General features: G+C 32.8%; 1 long non-coding RNA gene across 1 annotated transcript; it reads right to left on the bottom strand.

Moving 5' to 3' along the window:
* Window positions 1-2,838: 2,838 nt before the first annotated feature.
* On the bottom strand, window positions 2,839-17,762 carry LOC111514206 (uncharacterized). Its single transcript, XR_002723328.2, has 3 exons — window positions 17,636-17,762; window positions 10,827-10,974; window positions 2,839-4,575 (listed from the first exon to the last, which is right to left on the bottom strand). It is a non-coding gene; the product is annotated as an uncharacterized lncRNA (long non-coding RNA).
* Window positions 17,763-21,329: the final 3,567 nt, after the last annotated feature.

Here is a 21,329-nt window from a genome sequence, read left to right as displayed (position 1 = left end):
ATGAAGTGAAAATATCTCAAATAGATTTCCGCTCATATTTAGTGCTAGCACTCATAAAATCCGAACAGGTAACAAATGATGAAGCCGAAGTTTCCAGGGCTCCACTTATATATTCAGGAAAGGGACGGCCTTCAGAAAATGAACTTCCTCGTGAGGTAAGAAGAGATAATGTGGGACACATTGTTGTTGAACATCCAGAAAAAGCCAGGAGAAGGTGCCGCAAGTGCAAAAGCCAAACGATATATATGTGCCAGAAATGCAATGTTCACCTTCATCCGGCCTGTTTTGAAGATTTCCACCTATAAGATTGTTGATTATTATATGCACGAGCACATATCATAATATTTACGGTCAATGCTGATGGAACTACGAATTTGGTGGTTAGGAGCAGTCATTAGGTTTTCACGTTTCGTATAGCATTAACGGCCATTGATGCGTATACGCAACATTTTATATTTGCAACACCCTGTACAAGGTTGGTGTTTTTTTTAAATATATCTTAATTTGTGTATTTTTTGACAAAATAAAGAAAAATTTAGTTCCTGCATTGGTTTTTACTACCCTTGGCAGGTAATGGGTTAAACAACTTACGTCTATTACAAAATCCTCTGTAAGAAAAAGTATGACCAGAAAAAAACAGCATGCCAAAATCCTAACATCTACGCCTTTCAAACAAGAGTTAGAAGGAAAGGAACAGAAAAAACAGGAAAAGATAAAAAAAATTCAAGAAAAAGGAAAAACTAAATTAAATACCCAAAAATCTCAGAAAGGACAAAATACAAATGAGGCTGGAAAACATGTACAAAATAAGCAACCTCATTACAAGAGAAAGGAATCGGATATCGATATACAATGTGATGACAGTGACGATGCAGACGAAGATAGGTGCCTGGTTTGCAGCGAGTTTGGCAAAAACAATGAAATGTGGTTTAGATGTACACTTTGCTCAAGATGGGCCTATTCAGAGTTCAGTGGATGGGATTCTGCAGAGGGTTATGTCTGCGATGACTGTCGACCATTTTTTTTACATTAAAATATTATTTTTTACCTTTTTTGCCGATTCTTTAGTTCACATTAAAACACATATTTTTGTTATTTTGTTATGTAATAAAAATATTTACCTTTCTTACTGATTTACCTGAATTATTACCCATTAAGGCATATTCGTTAATCGATTTATAACAAAAAATTGTTAAATAGATAATTATTTTCATTTTAATAATAACACAAGCCAATTGACTGGCATCACCCACACCCACATATATGGTGACAATACCGGTCAAAGATATTTTTTTATTTTTTGTTTCTGCCAAAGACTAAAATTCTTGATTTTTTAAATTGAATGTGTCTTGCAATAAGTTAAAAACCCAAATGACTGTTTGACGCCTTAAATTTGATTTATAGAGTTTTACTTTTTTTATATTAAATTTTCTTCTTAGGTGACCGCCATTTGCACACTTTACCCTACTTCCCAATGGCATACATCAAAACCCAATCCTCAAAGAAATGACAACTAAATATACCAAAGACTTTGACTTACTAGTAACCAACCAAAATATACCACAGAGCCAAATAAAAAGTTTATCAAAAGAAATGAAAGAACTCATCAATTTAAAGCAAGCTTTCTCATTCGCAAATACGATCGACAATCATACAACTTGACTCAATTCAAAACTTGATTTTGAATATAGAAAATGCGATATCCTTTGCTAGACTTATTGCATAGTTCAATTATAGAACCACAGAGGTTGAAATTACTTATTACAAAATTGAACAAAATCTACGAGACTAGACAAATTCCTACGTTGCAAAACTTCATGAACCCAAGTAATTATATTATAGGAGAAGGTTTCATAATTTTTAAAATTCATGTACCTATAATAGCAAATGATTACAAATATTTCCAAATGTATCCTGTCCCCATATCCAATCTCATGATGTTACCTCAACAACCTTTCCTTTTGCTCAACACAAATGAGTATTGGACAACTGCAACAAGATACACGGAGAACACAACTTCCACAACTTCAGAGAACACAACCATGCATTGCCGGCATAATCAAATCAGGCAAAAATATTTGCAAAGGAATATCAGTTACTCTCAGTGAAACAAGAATAACCCAGATAAACGCACATAAAGTACTTGTGATACCAGTTCAAACAGTTACTCTACAAGCCAACTGCGAATTGAATGGGATATACCAAATCACACAACCATCTATAATCACTCTCGAAAATTGCCATGTCGAAATAGATGGAAAAGCATTCAATCAAGAGGAAACACTACATGATAGTTTAGTATTCGAACTTCCTAAGTTAAACATCACTAGAGAAGAATCCAATCAGTCTTTGCCTCCAATGAAACTGAAATCCATCGACGGAAATGAACTGAAACATATTGAGACAATCGCACAGAATCTCCATGCGGAAAATCTGCAACCAATCAACGATAGCCATGCGTAGACGAATACCAGCCTCATCATGATATTAATACTTTCAATCGGAATAGTTGCCACAGTGTACTTCAAATTCATCAAACCAAGGAAACAAAGAAGTTCCAAAGACCAAACCCAATCATCGCAAAACAAGGAACCCTTATTTTCCGATCTTGGCAAGAGAGGAGTTATGTAGCCTTATGAATAACGCATTGTACTACTAATCTCATAAATATGTCATAGGTTACTTAGATAAGTACACTAAACAATGTAATGCTTTTACGTTAATGATCTAATGCACTTTTCCTTTTTATATATAAACTCTGATATTCTCAAGATTAGTCAGTTAGTAAGTTGACTCCATTTATTGTGCAGCCGAAGGCTCTGTCCTTAAGCTCATTGAATAAGTGTAAATAAACGTTTTCAAAAAGTATTTCCATTGTTTCGAAAACATAATTGGAACGATGGAATACATGTTACCATACAATTCTGGCAAATGAACATGTCGTGCAATCAAAACCTTTTGTGAATCAAAACAACATAACTTACAACAAGAAAATAATTCAACCACTTCAGTTGAAAAATAATGAGTTTCATTCCTCACATTTTCAGATAGTCCTAAATATTGGAGAAGATACTGAAGTAATGAAGTATTAAAATCCCAGTTCAACAAAAAAAAATTGATGCTTCGACTTCCATATATCATCTCTCGTGGAGTAGTTTTTCATTGAAAAACAATGTCGGAGTGTCTAACTACATGTAACTCATTTTAGAAAATTTGCTATAATCAGAAGATAATGAAAATCAATTCTGCATAAGCATTCAAGAAAGAAAGCACCATCGACCAAAACTGTTCAAGTGCGAGGTTTTCCTGAAAGAGAATAAAAAACATGTAAAACCCCAGCAAAAATAAAACAAGAACCATTGAACAAAATTTTTCGAGTATAAGGTTTTCCTGAAAGAGAATAAAAAACAATAGCCATAAAACAATGTTCCTGTAACACTAAAACATATATTCCTGTATCTTCGAATACACCTGTGAGAAAATATTTTCCTCAAATGTTGGACTTTTAAAATGAAAGTCAAAACACTTCCCAGCTATATTACCTTTGTAAAAATGTGAACTTGAAATACCAAAAATAATTTTGTGAATGAAAACCACAGAAGCTAATATGACCTGACTGGTTTCTTTCGTTTTTCTGAGTCGGAAAACGGATTCCAAAAGGTGGAGAAGAAATCAAACGGATGCACTAGATTGCGCTTGGCGCAAGAGGCAGCAGCGAAAAAAGCAGGCAATGTATAAATAAAATTTAGTTAATCTGATCTGCAGAATAAGTTCTTTGTTCTTCAAGTATTCGGTTCATAACAAAAATTGAAACTCCGATTTCCATATATTCTCTCTTGGAGTAGTTTTTCATCGATAAACAATGTCGGAGTATTTAACTACATATCTCATTTTCGAAAATTTGCTATAATCAAGAAATAATAAAAAAACAACTCTGCATAAACATCAACAAAAGAAGCATCATTGACCAGAATTGTTCAAGTGTAAAGTTTTCCTGAAAGAGAATGAAAAACAATAACAATAAAACAAATATTCATGTTTTCCTGAAAGAGAACGAAAAACAATAAAAATAAAATAAATATTCATGTTTTCCTGAAAGAGAACGAAAAACAATAACAATAAGGCAATAAAACAAATATTCATGTTTTCCTGAAAGAGAAAGAAAAACAATAACAATAAAACAAATATTCATGTTTTCCTGAAAGATTACGAAAAAACCTGTAAAAAAATGTTTTCCTCAAATTTTGGACCTCTAAAATAAAAGACAAAACACTTCCCGGCTATATTACCTTCATAAAAATGTGAACATGAAATATCAATAATAATTATGTGAATGAAAACAATAGAAGCTAATATCAGCCCTGAAAGGTTTCTGCCGTTTTCATGATTACAGTTTTTATGTAACATGGTTGAAAATACATGTAAATTACATAATATCAACTAACAAAAGATCATTCAACCAAAATGCTATTGCATAAACTTCGTTTTTTTTTCTTATCACTCTCCCAGGTTGACTCAAGCGCTGGAGATGGCTTTGGTAGAGTTTCAACTGTCTTTATCATAGAGCAGGATCATCTGGAAAAAATGATACGACTTCAAATTCACAAATTTCAACCATCAATACACTATAACTGAACCTGCATGCTACTATTTTCACTACTATTGTGACGCATCGCATCATATCTCAAATAGGTATGGGAAAATAGATTTACTCAAATATCAAAAAAATGAATGCTGATATCAATCTTGCTATCTTGAAAATGGTATATGAATAACGTTTGTTCGAAAGTATATATCATTCCTACTGACAGAGGGAAGCCTCAATGGGGAATGTTCCTCAATTTGGGTTATTACAGCAAATGCAAGTTTGAACAAAATAAAGTTGAGTTCAATTCATGAATTTTTCAAATTCACTTCAAAAAGTATTCAAATTGATGTTTCAAATGTTGGGTTTTAATTTTTAAAGGGATTTGTTTCTAATTCACATATTGGCAACACCGCCTACATCAAGTTGAAATAATTTATACATACCTAAATATTCTACTTCAAAAAAGGGAAATTATGTTTATAAATCAACAATTAAGGCAAAATATAAATTATAGTTCAATAAGTAAACAGAACAGCACGCCTCTGAAATATGTCATCTTTGTTTGTCTCATAGATAGACAGATAGATTATCTTTATTAGTTATTTGGTACAAAGACCCTTGCGGGTGTAGAACATGTCAATGTATAAAGGAGTATGATAAAAATTACAAAAAAAATAAAAAATAAACATAAAAATAAAAAATATAAAATGAAAAAAAATATATATTCAGACAAACATATAGTACAATAATAACATTGTAACAGTATACAAACAGTCAGACAAAGAATATAAACAGGCAGACAATTCAAAGTCTATCAGCGAAATATTCTTCTACCGAATAATAAGCCTTTTATAAAAGCATGATTTTTAGTTCCTTTTTCATTTTTCTAACAGGCAAGTTTTTGATGGAATCTGGTATTTTGTTTTAAATATTAATCACAGAAAAAGGAACATTTTTCTGTACAAAAGAAAAACGTGTCATTGAGTTGAGAAGACTGTTTTTATTGCGGGTATTATGAGAGTGATTCCTATCAAAAATTTCAAATAATGACATGTTTTCTTTAACAAAAATAACACATTCATACACATAAATACTTGTAAGAGTAAGAATTCTCTTTTCAGTAAATATTTCCCTGCAACTCTCTGTTCTAGGTAGATTGAAAATTTTTCTCAAACATTGTTTTTGTAGAATGAATATTGGCTGAGTGTCCACAGATATTGCCCAAAGGATGATACCATATCTAATGCGACTTTTAACGTATCCATAGTATGCCAGTAGTGCTGCATTTTGAGAAATATTTTGTGATATGACTTTCAAAGCAAAACAGTATCTTGATAAAGTTGTTGCAATATTATTTATATGACTCTTCCAGTTCAATTTTGAGTCAATTGTTAAGCCCAGAAAAGACAATTGAGAAGATTCCAATGTTGTTAATCCATTACTGAGATTACAAACACTACTAGTACAATTTCGTGTAAACGTTATGGCATGCGTTTTATTGGTATTTAATTTCAGATTATGGGCTGAAAAGTAGTCTTCTAGCAGGTTCAGGGAGGATACAGGTAACAGATTCATTGTCCTTTACTAGCTATAACCGATGTTGCCAAATGGTGAAATAGAAACGAATCCCTTTAAATGTTGAATGCATTATTTCATTCCTCTTTTTTTTAAGTATTTAAATAATTTTTTAAAGAAAAAGGTTGAAATGATGAGTTCAAAATGCGTTGTTTTAGAGCTCTTTTATGAAAACTACTTGATTTTCGTCAGGAGGAACATTCCCCATTGCAAACAGACTGTTATTCGACACTGAAAGTCACAGCATTCTGGAAATGACCTCTGACTTTATGCCTCCAACTGTCAACTACGAACTGCCTTATAAAGTACTGGTTTTGAGTAGAGAGGACTGGATCCTCCGGGAGAAGGAAATATTAAGAGCAGATAGTTGTTGGTTCACAAATGGATTAAACACCTTCCGGTCCTGGTGCAGGTGTTTTCAGTTGCAGACCCAGGACAGAGATATCAACCCGCCTAGGAACCTATGCGACTGTATTTACGCGATTGAATTGTGTGTGAAGAGATTGGAAGAATCCAACCTCATACACAAGTCAATGAAAATATTCTCGGACAGTCAAGCGGCGTTGGAAGCTCTTGGCTCCTACCGAGCAATGTCTAAATTGGTAGCAAAATGCCAAAAACCACTCTCCTCGATAAAACGACTTAACAGATTGTCTCTGGTTTGGATTCCTGGCCATACTGGCCTGCAAGGCAATGAGGCTGCTGACTCCCTTGCAAAGGAGGGTGCTGCAAGCAGCTTCATCGAGCCAGAACCTGTCATTGGTTTTGCTTTAGGCTTTGCCAAACAAACATTGAACACCTGGATGGCAAGAAGATATATGGACTTCTGGCACAATCTTCCAGGATTGGTTCACTCCAAGGCGTTTATTCACCCTTCGAAGTTTGATACCAAACAGTTGTTGGACTACAGTAGGGATGAACTACGATTTTTAATAGGCCTTCTTACAGGTCACTGTCATTTGAATCATCATATGCAGAGACTCGGATGTCTGAAGACAATGTGTGTCGCCTCTGTTTGGAAAATCTAATTACAATCTAATTACAACTCATAAGTGAAATACTGTGTTTCAACTATCTACACACTGCTAACTCTATTAGAATTCTACAGTATATCGTGGGTATAGTATTATTACTAGATAACTTATTCTTTTTCGATTTCCTGTTATCTACCTATTTGGCATGAATATATGCAAGCTTTCAAATGCTATAAGTAGATAACTGCAAAGCCGACTGCAGTGGCATCTAGCGACACATGTTATAACTAGACAATTTTTATTTGATGGAATCAGGGAATTCTATAAGTGGACAAGTAAAGTTATCTAGTTTATTCAACTTGTACGACAGACACGTTAGTGCAAAATGTGGTCAACTAGAGTTGTCTAGTTTTAGCATGCTCTTGAATTCCATTGTCATACGCATTTCGTGATGTGTGTCACTAATTTGTGTATTTGAATTAATTATTTTGAGTTTCAGTGCATTTAAATTTGATTGTTAAGGGTCGTTGTTTATTAGATATTATTTTCTAAACATTCGTTCATCAGGAACAATGTCAATACAGTTAAGAGGAAAGCTGCTGCTCAAACTGGCATTGAAAAAGGTTCAAAATCAAGGTTTGTGAAAGACAAAAAGACAAAGACAAAAAAACCCAAACCACTAAATCTGGCAGTAAAAGAAAGTTTAGTGTCAAATACTTTTTACCCATTGATGGAAAAAAAGTAAGGGTTTGTGAAACTATGTTCATTAATACCATTGCTGTTAAGAAAGGTGTAGTAGACATAGCTATGACTAAAAGGACAAACACAAACACAACCGTTCATGACATGAGAGGAAAACTTGTGCAAAAAAGTTATCTCACCTGAAGAAAGAAAGAGCGTCAAAACCCACATAGAAAGTTTTCCAGTTGTCCCATCACATTATACACTCTCAGATACGGACAGGAAATATTTGGAGCCAGGACTCAACACAAAAGAAATGTATCGTTTGCATGAAACATGGTGCAATGAGAATTCTGAGCCAAAAGCCAAAGAATAGGCATACACACACATTTTTAATACCGAGTATAACTTGTCACCGCATCATCCGAAAAAAGACCAGTGTCGCATTTGTTAAGCAGTCTCAGATGGTGAGGAAGTTGGTGATTATGAACTTCATCTACAAAATAAAGATCTTGCAAGGAAGGAATAAACCAAAGATAGGGACGAAGCTGAAATGTCTGACAAAAAATTGTTTCTATCAACTATGACCTTCCGCAGGTTCTCATGGTACCCACAGACCCGAAGAACAATGCCCTTTTTTATAAACGTCGCTTGACGACCTACAACTTTCCTGTATATAATGTTGTATCTAAAGAGGGTTAATGTTACCTGTGGCATGAAGGGGTGGGTAGGAGAGGTAGCTGTGAAGTAGCATCATGTATTTGGAAATATTTTCAATCCCTTTCTAACAAAGCGGACCAAATTCATTGTTTTAGTGATCGTTGTGGAGGTCAAAACTTGAATCAGTTTGTTGCGGGGATGTGTCTCCATGCTGTAACGGAACTTGAAATAAAAACCATTGATTTAAAATTTTTAACTTCAGGCCATTCAGAAATGGAATGCGACTTAATGCATTCAGCAATTGGCACAGAATTTAAGGTCAAAAGGTCAACCAGTTCATTGGCAAAAAATTAGCTTCATTAGGTTTGAGAAAGAGGCTTCTTTCAAGTACAAAGAAAATTTCACTGACACGGAATTTAGAGTAGTTGACTGTAATAAAAAAACTAGGAAATCAACGCATCAAGCGCTACAGCCCCTCTACAATGGACCAATACCTATTAGTTTGGCAAAATACAATGACCCATTATCTCTTTTTAAGTCCACACCACCTGTTATAAGCAGCACTTCTAAGCGGGCTTCCTCATGAAGCAAAAAGAAGATCAGAACCTGATGACAAAACGAACTTATAATTTATTTTGTAATTTTTATTTTCATATATATTTTCTTGAAATAAGTAATTTTGAAGTTCATTATTAAAAAATGTTTAAACATTTAATGGAGTAGATTTTATTAAACATTTTCCACAATTTAGACGATTATTCCTACCAAAAACAAAAGGATAACATGGGCCTGATCTTGACTTTTCCGAAATAATATAGTGCTAAAACTAGATATCTTAAGAATTAATTGATTGTATCAAATTAATTAACGAGTTGATCCTTCAAACAGTTGTAATTCTAATCTTGAGACATTTTTTATTTTACAAGGGAAAAAGTAGTTCATTCTTGAAAACCTTTTACTTCTAGATCTAATAGATACTATTCACAAAATTTAAAAACCCATTTTTCTTAAAACAGTTGTGTTTGAGTTGTCTAGTTATAGTACTATACCCACGATATGTTTCTTTTTTTTATTATTATATGAATGTATCACTGTTTGTATAATATACTACTCTACTACTCTGCTGATTTTATATGCTATTCGTTATGTTCCATTGTACTCATACTTAGTCATAGCTGTAAACTTAATTATATTTGTCTTGTAATTGAGATTACTCCTGTTAGACAATATTCACAGACAAAATTGCCGTTATTGGAGTGACACCAACCCTCACAATTTCCCGGAAACACATACCCAATATCCAGAAAAAATTATAGTTTGGGCAGGAATATTGGGAAACCATATCGTAGGACCTCTATTTACTAATCAAAATTCAACAGTGGAACTGTATTTGAGTATGCTGGAAACTACTGTTGACCCTCTCACCACTGAAATCGTTGAGGCGAATCCTAATGAATTCGATATAGATATTGTATTCCAACAAGGTGGAGCACTGCCACATTACTCCAGACAAGTAAGAAACTATTTGGATACTACTTTTCCCAGTCGTTGGATTGTCCGTCGAGGTCCTACAGACTGGCCAGCCCGCTCGCCAGATTTGACACCTTTGACTTTTTCATGGGGCTTTTTGAAGCAAAAGGTGTAGTTATGAATCACACGTTGAAAGGTAAGACCTCGTTAGACCTTAGCTCGCACAAGTTTCTCAACTTCTGAGAGTTGTCGTTCGTATGGGGGCGACAGCTGATTAACGAAAAAACAGATTTTAAACAGACAGACAGATTTTAAACAGAAAAGGTGTACGAAACTGAACCTGCTTCAATATTGGATATACGGCAGAGAATAATAAATATTTGTAGAGATATTGGCGTTACTGTGTTCGAAAATGTTTAGCGTGAAATATCGGATAGGCTGTTGATATTTCAAGAAGTTCAAGGCAACCATTTCGAGCATCTTCTGAACTGACCTCAAGCTTATTACCTCATATTATGTTGTTAAACGTCAATGTATTTAGGCAATTATTAAAAGTTCCGCCATTTTTTAGTAGTTGAAGATATTGACATTATATTGTAGGGTAGTGAAGCATTTGTCAGGAGCTTTAAAAAGATGTGTCAATTTTTTTAGTTGACCCGTTCAAAAAATAAAAGGGGGGTGAGACATTAAAGAAAAGCACTGTATTGATAAAATTAGCATATGTAAGGCATCTATCAATATTCACATAAACAATAGATACTTACAATTGAAAGAACAAGGTTTTTTTTAAATTTTTATATCTTATACAGTACACCTGAGTTATGTTTAATCTCCTGATTATAATTGGATCGCAATTAGAAATTCAAATAAATTATTACCTGCTTTGTACGCTGCTTTCACGCTGCCTTCACTTTGATTCATCACAGGATGGCGAAGTCGGGGTCACTTTCTAGGAACAAGATAGTCTAAGCGTATCAGTTATCCCTTCGGACATTCATCTGAAGAAGCTTTTCTTCTGCAACTAGGCTGAAAAAAGTCTATAATGAATATAAATGTCATGCTTATCAATGCATATAATAAAATACTAGCTAATCACTGTCTGTACATAAAAGATATTTGTGAAAGATTTTATTAGGGGGTCTTCAATAACACAACAGAACCCAAAAACAATGATTCCCAGAATCACTGAGGATATACTATAAAAACACACTTTTGTAATTGTCTAAAGATTTATAGTCAGTCAACCTTACAGAGTTATTGGAGGACGATGGAAATGATTAGTAGATGGGCCAAGTGGTGTCCAAAAAAAGAGAAAAGAATGAGATTCGAAAGTGTCATAGTAAGTGATTATTTTTATATTTCTGACTGGCTTTTTCATATCCTGCTCAGCCAGCCATTTGTATTGCAATTTATAGGCATATAAGAGGTTGTTATTGGTAGTGAATTTTTGTGATTCTGTTCTGGTTTTATTGTTTTCTTCGTAATCAGTTTGTGTTATTTGTACTTTTATAAGACAATTGTAAGTGAGTTGTGATAGGGTTATATTGCAGCAACTTATTTATTCACGGGTAACTCCAATTTAATATAAGTTATACAAATATCAGATTGTTAACACTAATCTTATCTAATTTAATTATAATTAATAACAATTTAAACAGTTATAGTAGAGAATTGAAATGAAGCGAGAATAAAAGTAAATGACAGATACTTGCAATTTAAGAATAAGTATATCTTAACTTATTTCTAAGAATATCCTCGGAAATATGAAAGAAATCGAATTTTGTATTATTCCGGTTTGTGACTATTCTTAATAAAGAAGAATGCATTCCATAGTTACACCTATGGTAATCTATTGCAAAGGTTAGATTATTTCGTATTTTTCTAGAGGAAACATGAAGATTTACTTGGGCAAGAAGAGTTGAACAATTAATTCTAAAATTAAGCAATTTATGAAGGAATATAATATCTATACGACTTCTGCGTGAACTAAGTTTCGGTAAACCAGTTACAGACCGAATTTCTGAAAAAGACTGATCACTGAGAAGTATAGACAACTTAAAGGCAATATATTTTATAAATTTGTTTTGTACTTTTTCTATAGTGTACTTATGAATTTCATAAGTTGGTGACCAAACACAGCTACAATATTCTGTAATCGATCTAACCAAAGCGAAATACAATAACTTAATAGAATTAATGTTGGTGAAGTCTTTTGTAGTCCTGTATACAAAGCCTAACATTTTCATTGCTTTGCTAGAGATCTGTTCATACTGCAGGTGAAAATCCATTTTGACATCCACCACTACACCAAGATCTCATATGGATTTCACTGATTCTAATAATTTGCCTGCTATGGTATACATATTGTTGTAATGAGTAAGTGATCTAGAAAAAGACATATTTTGCATTTAGACACATTCACATCCATATCATTGTCTACACACCATTCAGTAAAAGATGTAATGTTCGTAGTCAACTGTGGATACAATGGTTTTGAATATTTTCAAGTCATCAGCAAACATTAATACTTCAGAATGACTAATTTTGGTTTTGGGCAAAAAAAATTTATGTTTGCTCTTTCTCCAGATTTATATATAGTAATGTTATGTAACTTGATTTCCGTACAAGAGGGACCTCACTTAGACTAAGTGAAGCTGTAAAAAGCAAAAATAGTGGTTTTGTCAGAGTAAATCTACAATTTTTCAATAACATTGTTGTGATACCGTCAGGTCCTGGACCTTTATATGGATCCAATTGAGATAGTTTATTACAAATAATTTCCAAACTAATTGCACAACTATTCATTTCCACAGTCTTATCAGTGGTGAAGGTTGGAATTTCATCAACAGTATCGGGCTTGTACACAGATTGAAACTGTTGTGCGAATGCATTTACAATTTCATTACCATTGTCGTAGGTCAAATTATCACAATACATAGTCTCGGGTAAGCCATTATTTTTCCGTTTGGTATTCACAAAGTTCCAAAAATATTTAGTGTTAGATGCTATGTTATTTTCAAATGTTTTAATGTAATTTTCATAACCTACTTTGCATGCTGATTTGCACTGATCTCTAATATTGGAAAATATCAGATAGTCATCCCAACTTTTGCCAGTTTTGTATGCTTTTTTCTTTTCCATAGTTAGCACCTTAATGTCAAACCAACGGGGAAATCATGGCTTTAAGAGGCGGACGGCAGGAACAAAATTATGTAACCCGTTATACAAAATATCATAAAAATGGATGAGAGAATCTTCCAAAGAAAAGAAGGATTAATCAATTTGAAAATAAGTAACTCTATACATGGATGTGTAGATCATGCAAAGAAGTAACTTTCAGACACAAACTGAAAGTTACACGAAAGAAAAAAATTCTTTCGAAACAAATACTTCTATATGAACACTGAATTATACAGAAGATACTTTTCTCTATTCAGTTTGTATATCGAACATTTGTGGAGGAATAAGAATCAGATATCATTCACATGAGTTCTACTTTGAATGAATGGTAATAAATTGTACTCACATGGAACACTGTCACCCTAACTGGTATACACGTGTTTCGCCTTAAGACACTTGCCCCAAGGCTCTTCAGTACCAAATTGGATAACATTATAGAAAATACACACACTTCATTCATGAATTACGATTTTGAATGTCACGGAATAAGCTTGATCTGCTTATGTCATCGATGACATCGTAATGACATTCATACACCTATTTGATTTAATCCCAGCCATGAGGAATCTTATTTGATTTGAAAGGGTTATATTTTTAGGAGTGATTCATTTTTTGGGAAAGAAAGTTTTTGGCTTTCTACTACTCCATCTGATACAAAAAAATGGATGAGAGAATCTTCCAAAGAAAGGAAGGATTAATCAATTTGAAAATAAGTAACTCTATACATGGATGTGTAGATCATGTAAAGAAGTTACTTTCAGACACAAACTGAAAGAAAGTCCTCCTGAAACAGCTACTTTCATATAAACATTGAATTACACGAAAGAAAAAAATTCTTTCGAAACAAATACTTCTATATGAACACTGAATTATACAGAAGATACTTTTCTCTATTCAGTTTGTATATCAAACATTTGTGGAGGAATAAGAATCAGATATCATTCACATGAGTTCTACTCTGAATGAATTCCAAGATGTTGGGGAAAAAACTCCAGTAATATTCATGAAGATAGTTGAATTTTTTTGTAATATTGATATAGAAGTAGGACTCTTGCAGAATAATAGATAATAATCAGTCAATAATAAATAATAATCCAAAAATGAATTCCTTGACATTCAAAATCGTAATTCATGAATGAAGTGTGTGTATTTTCTATAATGTTATCCATTTTGGTACTGAAGAGCCTTAAGGCAAGTGTCTTAAGGCGAAAGACGTGTATACCAGTTAGGGTGACACTGTTCCATGTGAGTACAATTTATTACCATTCATTCAAAGTAGAACTCATGTGAATGATATCTGATTTTTATTCCACAACGAATATTTGAAATACAAACTGAGTAGACAAAAGTATCTTCTGTATAATTCAGTGTTCATATAAAAATATTTGTTTCGAAAGAATTTTTTTCTTTCGTGTAATTCAATGTTTATATGAAAGTAGCTGTTTCAGGAGGACTTTCTTTCAGTTTGTGTCTGAAAGTAACTTCTTTGCATGATCTACACATCCATGTATAGAGTTACTTATTTTCAAATTGATTAATCCTTCCTTTCTTTGGAAGATTCTCTCATCCATTTTTTTGTATCAGATGGAGTAGTAGAAAGCCAAAAACTTTCTTTCCCAAAAAATTAATCACTCCTAAAAATATAACCCTTTCAAATCATAAAAACTTTCAGTAACTTGGTTAATTAATGTCAGTTATGTTGCCAAGATAAGAGTCCCAATCAATGCCAGCTAGATAGTAATTTAAGCCAACATAATTCGCATTTTTGAAGTCAAATAGAAAATCTTCATATTCTAGCTCTTTAAAATCATGTCTGTTTGTCTGTTTGTCCAAATAATTTTTGGACATATAACATTTCACCTTCTGGTGCACCCTCTCCACATACCTAATGTGAAAAATTATACATTAAATTCTGCCATTTTAATTTCTTTGGTATTTGGCTATCACCCTTGTAAAACAAGTGACCTAATTTTCAAGTTGGTGTTGGTCATTTTGCAATATCAGCAAGTGTACCCAATTGAGTTGTTAGTCTTTTGTTCCTTTTACAATTTTATCTTTATTTCCAGATATCTGGCAATAAACGTGCCTACAACAAAGGTGGACTCTCAACTAGAAATGACCAGAGTTTGAGATTTTTCCGTTTTCCAGTCAAAATCCATTCAGATAAGAAACAGTTCCCAAAATGTATTAATTTCAAAATATGTTGATGTAAAGAAACTTCCAATGGATCTATTATTCTGCAAGAGTCCTACTTCTATATCAATATTACAAAAAAATTCAACTATCTTCATGTAAAAGTTTTGCAAACGAATAATGATATATGGTTCTTTTTGTCACCCTTATCTAATTGGACCACCAAACCAAACCAAACTGTCTTCCACCAAAAGCTGGGAGACAGTTTGGAAGTTTGACAGAGTACCATGAACATTACTAGTTATTGGTAGATTGTCAGATAGGTTCTTATTTAACGAAGCGAAATACTTGTAATCCCTAATTATTTCAACGGTATTTCATGTAGGACACAGTTTTGGTTAGATCGCAAAGCTTCGTGGCAGTTGGATTGCCTGGCTCAAGTTCTTTAACCACGCCTGTCACCACCACCACCACATTGCTGAATATTTAAAAATAATAATTATCAGTTGATGATTATCCATAACTGTTGCATCAACTTTTTTTATAAAGGGTCGCTGATATGTATGGAAACGCTGATATGTATGAAAGTAAGATAGCTAGCGAAAAATATTAAAATACAGAAGTTTTAGGGTTTTTCAAAATCTAGCACACTAAATAAAAATCAAGTATACAGAATAAGTGAAAAAGTCTTGAAGAAATGAAGTTGCTTTCTCTTCAATAAAACACCCTATGTATTATTCCATATTTTCATTCTGATCAAAATTCTGAACAAAATTGATACAGCACATCATTTCCTAAATTTAACCGTTTTCAAGATATCAAATTTTGAAAATAATTTTTTACTACTACTCTGAAATTTATTTAAAAAGACACGAAATAATGGATATTTATTATGAAAGTCACACAAGTGGAGTATGTGGACACAGTCAGACACCGAAACACCACTATTACTAAAACTTGGTATAATTTGTAAAAACAATCGTATAGTATACCTCTAATAAAAGAATGCAGTAAAATGTTAAAACATTTCATGCAAATGAAAAAATACAGGATGTTCCATTTGAAAAAGTTGAATTGTGTCTGAAAATGAATGAAACTTGACCGGTTTTACCAAGCACCCTATATGTTGTTTTCGAAAGTTGAGATTCCAGAAATTAGCATAGTGATATTGACTATTCCTAAAAAATCTACTGTAGACATGTGGGTGGTGAATTAAAAAAAAATTGTCGGCAAAATAGGTTTTTCTGGAATAACTTGGCAATACCTCAATGAATATAAATGTGATAACTTCCAGTCGTATTTTATAATGACTGAAAGTTATAAAACAAAAGGTACTGTATAATAAAACCAGTATGATAATTCTAATTAGTCAGCAACTTATATTTATAAATTTTGCCCATCAAATATAAATGAATGGAAAAAATTATACACTTAGATTTCTTTACAAAACTTGAAATTATTTTTTCTTGAAGGATACCAAAAGAAAGCTATAATCTCCAATCGAGGTGGCATTTACAGAGAATTTTAGGTTTTGAGGTTTGCAACTCATACTGAAAACTGAGAATGTGAATTGTTTTCAAAAAAACTTATTTTGTTTAATGAGCAATAAGATTCTTCAAAGGTTTATATTACACAGTTATTTTCTGGTGAACTCTCACATATTGTTCTTTTTTAATCACACTTGAGATTCATATTTTTTTCAAATTATGTTAAAATGAAAACACAAAGAACCGTGACTCCTTCACAAAAATAGTTTTTCGAAAAACATAAAGCGAGTAATTGTAACATGTATATTTGATTATGACAGATCTCTATATTTCAGAATAGTTGAGGATTGTTTTAATAACTTCTATGTTATGGAATTGGCCAATACTTGATGAAAATCCATAAAGGATTCACAAGTAGCACTGTATTGTGAGACTTCGATATACAATAGCTCCCTCAGGTGTGTTCATACTAACTGCTGAGACAACTAGGCATGAATTATGTTCCCTCAGAGTACATGTACAAGAATATAATTACTGACTTGCCAATGTCCACAATGGTGTGGAAACAAGTCCATAATATTTGTGGCTTTCATCTAAAGTTCATGAATGCATCTACCAAAAGTCTAATAATGAGTAAAAGTGAGATAGAGGCATTGAATATAATTCCCGAAAAAATATTAAAAGCTATTTTTTATATTCCTCAAAAATCCGGAAAGTCTAGTTCTACAGTAAAATATTATCTTCAATCATCATTGTATTCGTGAACGTATGGTATCAAAGTTATTGGGAAATTGGTTAGTAAGAAAAATAAATATGTTCTGAAAAAAGTATACAAAAAATTTAACAATAATGTTAAAAATTAAATTTGCAAATGGTGGTCTACTTACATGCAAAAGAAACGTGTAGAAATTCCTTTTCAAAATCGATAAATCGTAAACAGCACCCATATAGCCCCCATACATTATCAGAATAATTATTCAATCAAGAAATATGTATAATTATATTACTTTGTGATTAATGAATTTAAAATAAAACTGACAACCGACACCCACCAACTGAAGCATTAAAGCAACTACTGACAAGTGACAAGTGACTAATGAAAGCTGACGGCACATAACAGTTAAAAATAACCTTTGAAAAATATCCGTTTAGAAAGTGGTGGAATACTAACATACACTCAGAATTCACATGAATACTACCAAATAGTTATACAACCAAATTTCAGTAGAACAATGCAAGAAAGTATACAATACAAACACGTTAGGTCAAAAACGATCATATGCTCAAACTGTAGGTAAAGAATATTACTGGAATTCTATCCCAACACCAAACCGTTATTTTTAACAGCTCGACACGCGTTTCAATCACCAAGTGATCATCTTCAAGAAAAAGATTAAACTAAGTCTTATTTACAGCAAAGATACCTGTCGTATGTTTGAAGGTGATTGACAATGTTTCGTGATGAATTTCACTAGTTCGGACTTCCATTGTCTATTATATAAAATGATTTGAAATCCCTGAAACAAGTAAAAAAGAATAATTAAAAAAGAATAGTTGAAAATAACAATTATATTAAGCAACAATAAACCTGAAATGAAATGATAGTAAAATAACCTACAAGTAAAAATATAATAATTGAATAAATAAAAATTAAAGGAATGCAAAAAAGAAAATAATAAAAATAAAAAAGTGTAGAGATTCCAAGTCACGTTAGTTCACGACGTTTCGATTGTTGGTATCTACAATCGTCTTCGGGTGATGACTGGACTGATTCCTCCGAGAGATGACTATTTTATAGGTCGTTGAAATACTTTCACTTTCTCTACTTTCCATTTTCCGCTTCACTGATTCCGTGAGAGATGACCGATTTGGCGGGAGTTGGTCATTTCTCGTTTGATGATGGGTTTCCATATGTTTCGTATATCTACGCTGGCCTGGCTGAATACGTTGTTGGACAACATGTATGCGGCTTCCTTAAATTTTCTCCTGAACCAATGTTCCTCTCTGTGCAAGATCTCAGCTTGGGACCACTCGATGTTGTGTTGATGGGTCCAAACATGGTCTGCTATTCCTGATTTGCTGGTTTCTCCTCGCTGTGTGTGCTTCTTGTGCTCGGCAATGCGAATATTCAATGGCCTCTTAGTTTCACCAATATAGGATTTTCCGCACTCACAGGGTATCCGGTAAATGCAATTCTTGGAATCGCAGTCCGCGTTTGGGGGCCTGGTTTTCGTGAGGCTGCTACGGATAGTGTTACCGGATCTGAAACAGGTTCTAATGTTGTACTTGGAACCAATTCTTCTTATCCTCTCCGATAAGAAGAATTATCCTCCTGATAATTGATAATTATACAGTGAAATATAACAAGTATCAATGCTAATTGGCATTATCTGAATGATATAATTGAAGAATACAATTCAAAAGTGATACTGTTGAATGAAACATGGCTCAAACGATTTCAAAAATTTAAAATAAAATAGAGATGACGGCTACGGAAGCTCAGCCACTATGGATGGTACGCAAATACATAATATATGAATGTTGCAGATGACCTGGTAATTACCAGGATCGTGGGTAATTAGAGGTTCTTTCTGGTACCTTTCCTAACAAAATTCATTTTGGGTGATTAGCGGGTAATAAAACTCATGATAGGGTGAATATCCTAGCATTATTTTGTATAATGACCTTGAGATTTCTGACGGAAATCATGATTGCCACCAATCAAATACAAAACCCGGTTACTACTCATCGAATCTAATAATTCGCTATAATGTGCTATTTTGAGTTGACATTAATAGCATCGGTGACAGTCTCAGAATAATAATAACTCTTTTGTAATTCTGAAGTGATAGTGCAACTCGTACATTTTATTTCTGATTTTTCTGCAGTAGAAGTCTTGTGCATATTCAGTGTATTTTCATCTCGTTTCATCACTGCATAGTTTGAAGGGTAGAAATACACTAATTGTGCAAGAGTTCTTAAGTTTCTCGGAAATAATTTGCTGTTCCATATATGAATAGCCAAGTTTAACTCAAAATAGTTCTTCAATATATAGACACGGAATTTGACAGTATCGTATTGACAGAGACCAGAAAGTACTGTTCTTGGTCCTGTTCTTTTCGATCTCTAAACTTATCACCTTTCAGTTGTAATGGATTCGCAGCTGCACTATTCCATCAAATTGTAATCAACGTACCTGAAAAAAACATCATATATTGAATCTGTGAGAAGCATTAAATATCTGGGTGCGCATATCGATAATAAATTGTGTTGAAACTCTCATGTCAATTTCATAATTAAAAAACTGCGTGAAATCATTTATCAATTCAAAACTCCTAAAAAATATTTATCCATCACCGAATTGAAAAAAACTATATAATTCTCTTGTTGAAAGTCATTTAAAATACGCTATTATGGTTTGGGAAACGCATCTAGGATATATTTGAATCCTTTGGAAATAATCTAAAGAAAGATTTCTTCGGCTGATTCTCAACAAACCCCTCAGATTTTTTTCCGATAGCCTGTATAAAGATTCCATTTTTTTTATATTGGACGAGGGCTATATCATCTGTGTGTGAACGTTAGATTTCATTTCTGTAACTCAGAACCAGCTGAGTTAGAACACGAATATAATACATGGAATCGAAATGTACTCACCTATCCGTACATTCTTAAGAAATCAATTTCTCAACCAGCCTTTTCATATGTTTCGTTCGAATTTTATAATGAGGTACCAGAAAAAATTAAAAAACTAAATAATAAGTATGCATTGGTATGCATAAGTATGCATACTCGAACATGATATATATTTTGTGTACAAATGTGGAACTAGGACTTTAAATACTTACCTGAACTTCACACAACTTTCACAACTGAGTTTAATACATATTTCGCAGATGAAATTTTCCTGTCTCCCTGCTTTTTCATTATATTACTATATTGAAATTATATTATAATGTTCATATACCTACCTATCTGTAATTTCATTTTATTACTATTATATTATATTGATAATTCATTATAATTTTTATAGATCTACTTAAAATTAATTTCATGTATGTGTATCGTCATAACGAAACAAGTACTTGGGTACTTATAATTTTACAATTTTATTCACTCAATAATTATTTCAGGCGAAAATTGGACAATTTTAGACATACTTGTGGGTGATTTGATGATTCGTTATCAACAACACTGCTAGTCAAGCCTCAGGAATAACCAAGAATCCTGTGAAAATAATATAATGATGAACACAGATTACAATTACGCTTAGATAAGTACACTGACAGTTTCCCATCTTTTTGTTTACTTGGCACAATTCATATTAGAATCCACGTGTTGTGTCGTCGATAAAATGAATTTTTTAGTAGTGTATTTTGTTATCGTTTATTGACCTTCATTATGTCATATCGCTATATTTTCGTAGCCAAGTTTTCGGTTTTTATGTACGTACCTTTCAATAAACATAACATCCTTCACATTTAATCAAAATCGTTTTCCTTACTAAGTGAGTAACAAATTTTGCCATCTGATATCACAAAATATTGTTTTGGCATGAGCATTGCAAGTGACTAAACTACC

The sequence above is a fragment of the Leptinotarsa decemlineata genome, unplaced genomic scaffold, assembly GCF_025532065.1.
Source record: "Leptinotarsa decemlineata unplaced genomic scaffold, Ldec_3_MD MMD2_tig00026374_RagTag_RagTag, whole genome shotgun sequence".
Lineage (NCBI taxonomy): Eukaryota > Metazoa > Arthropoda > Insecta > Coleoptera > Chrysomelidae > Leptinotarsa > Leptinotarsa decemlineata.
This window is presented reverse-complemented; position numbering and strand designations above follow the sequence as displayed.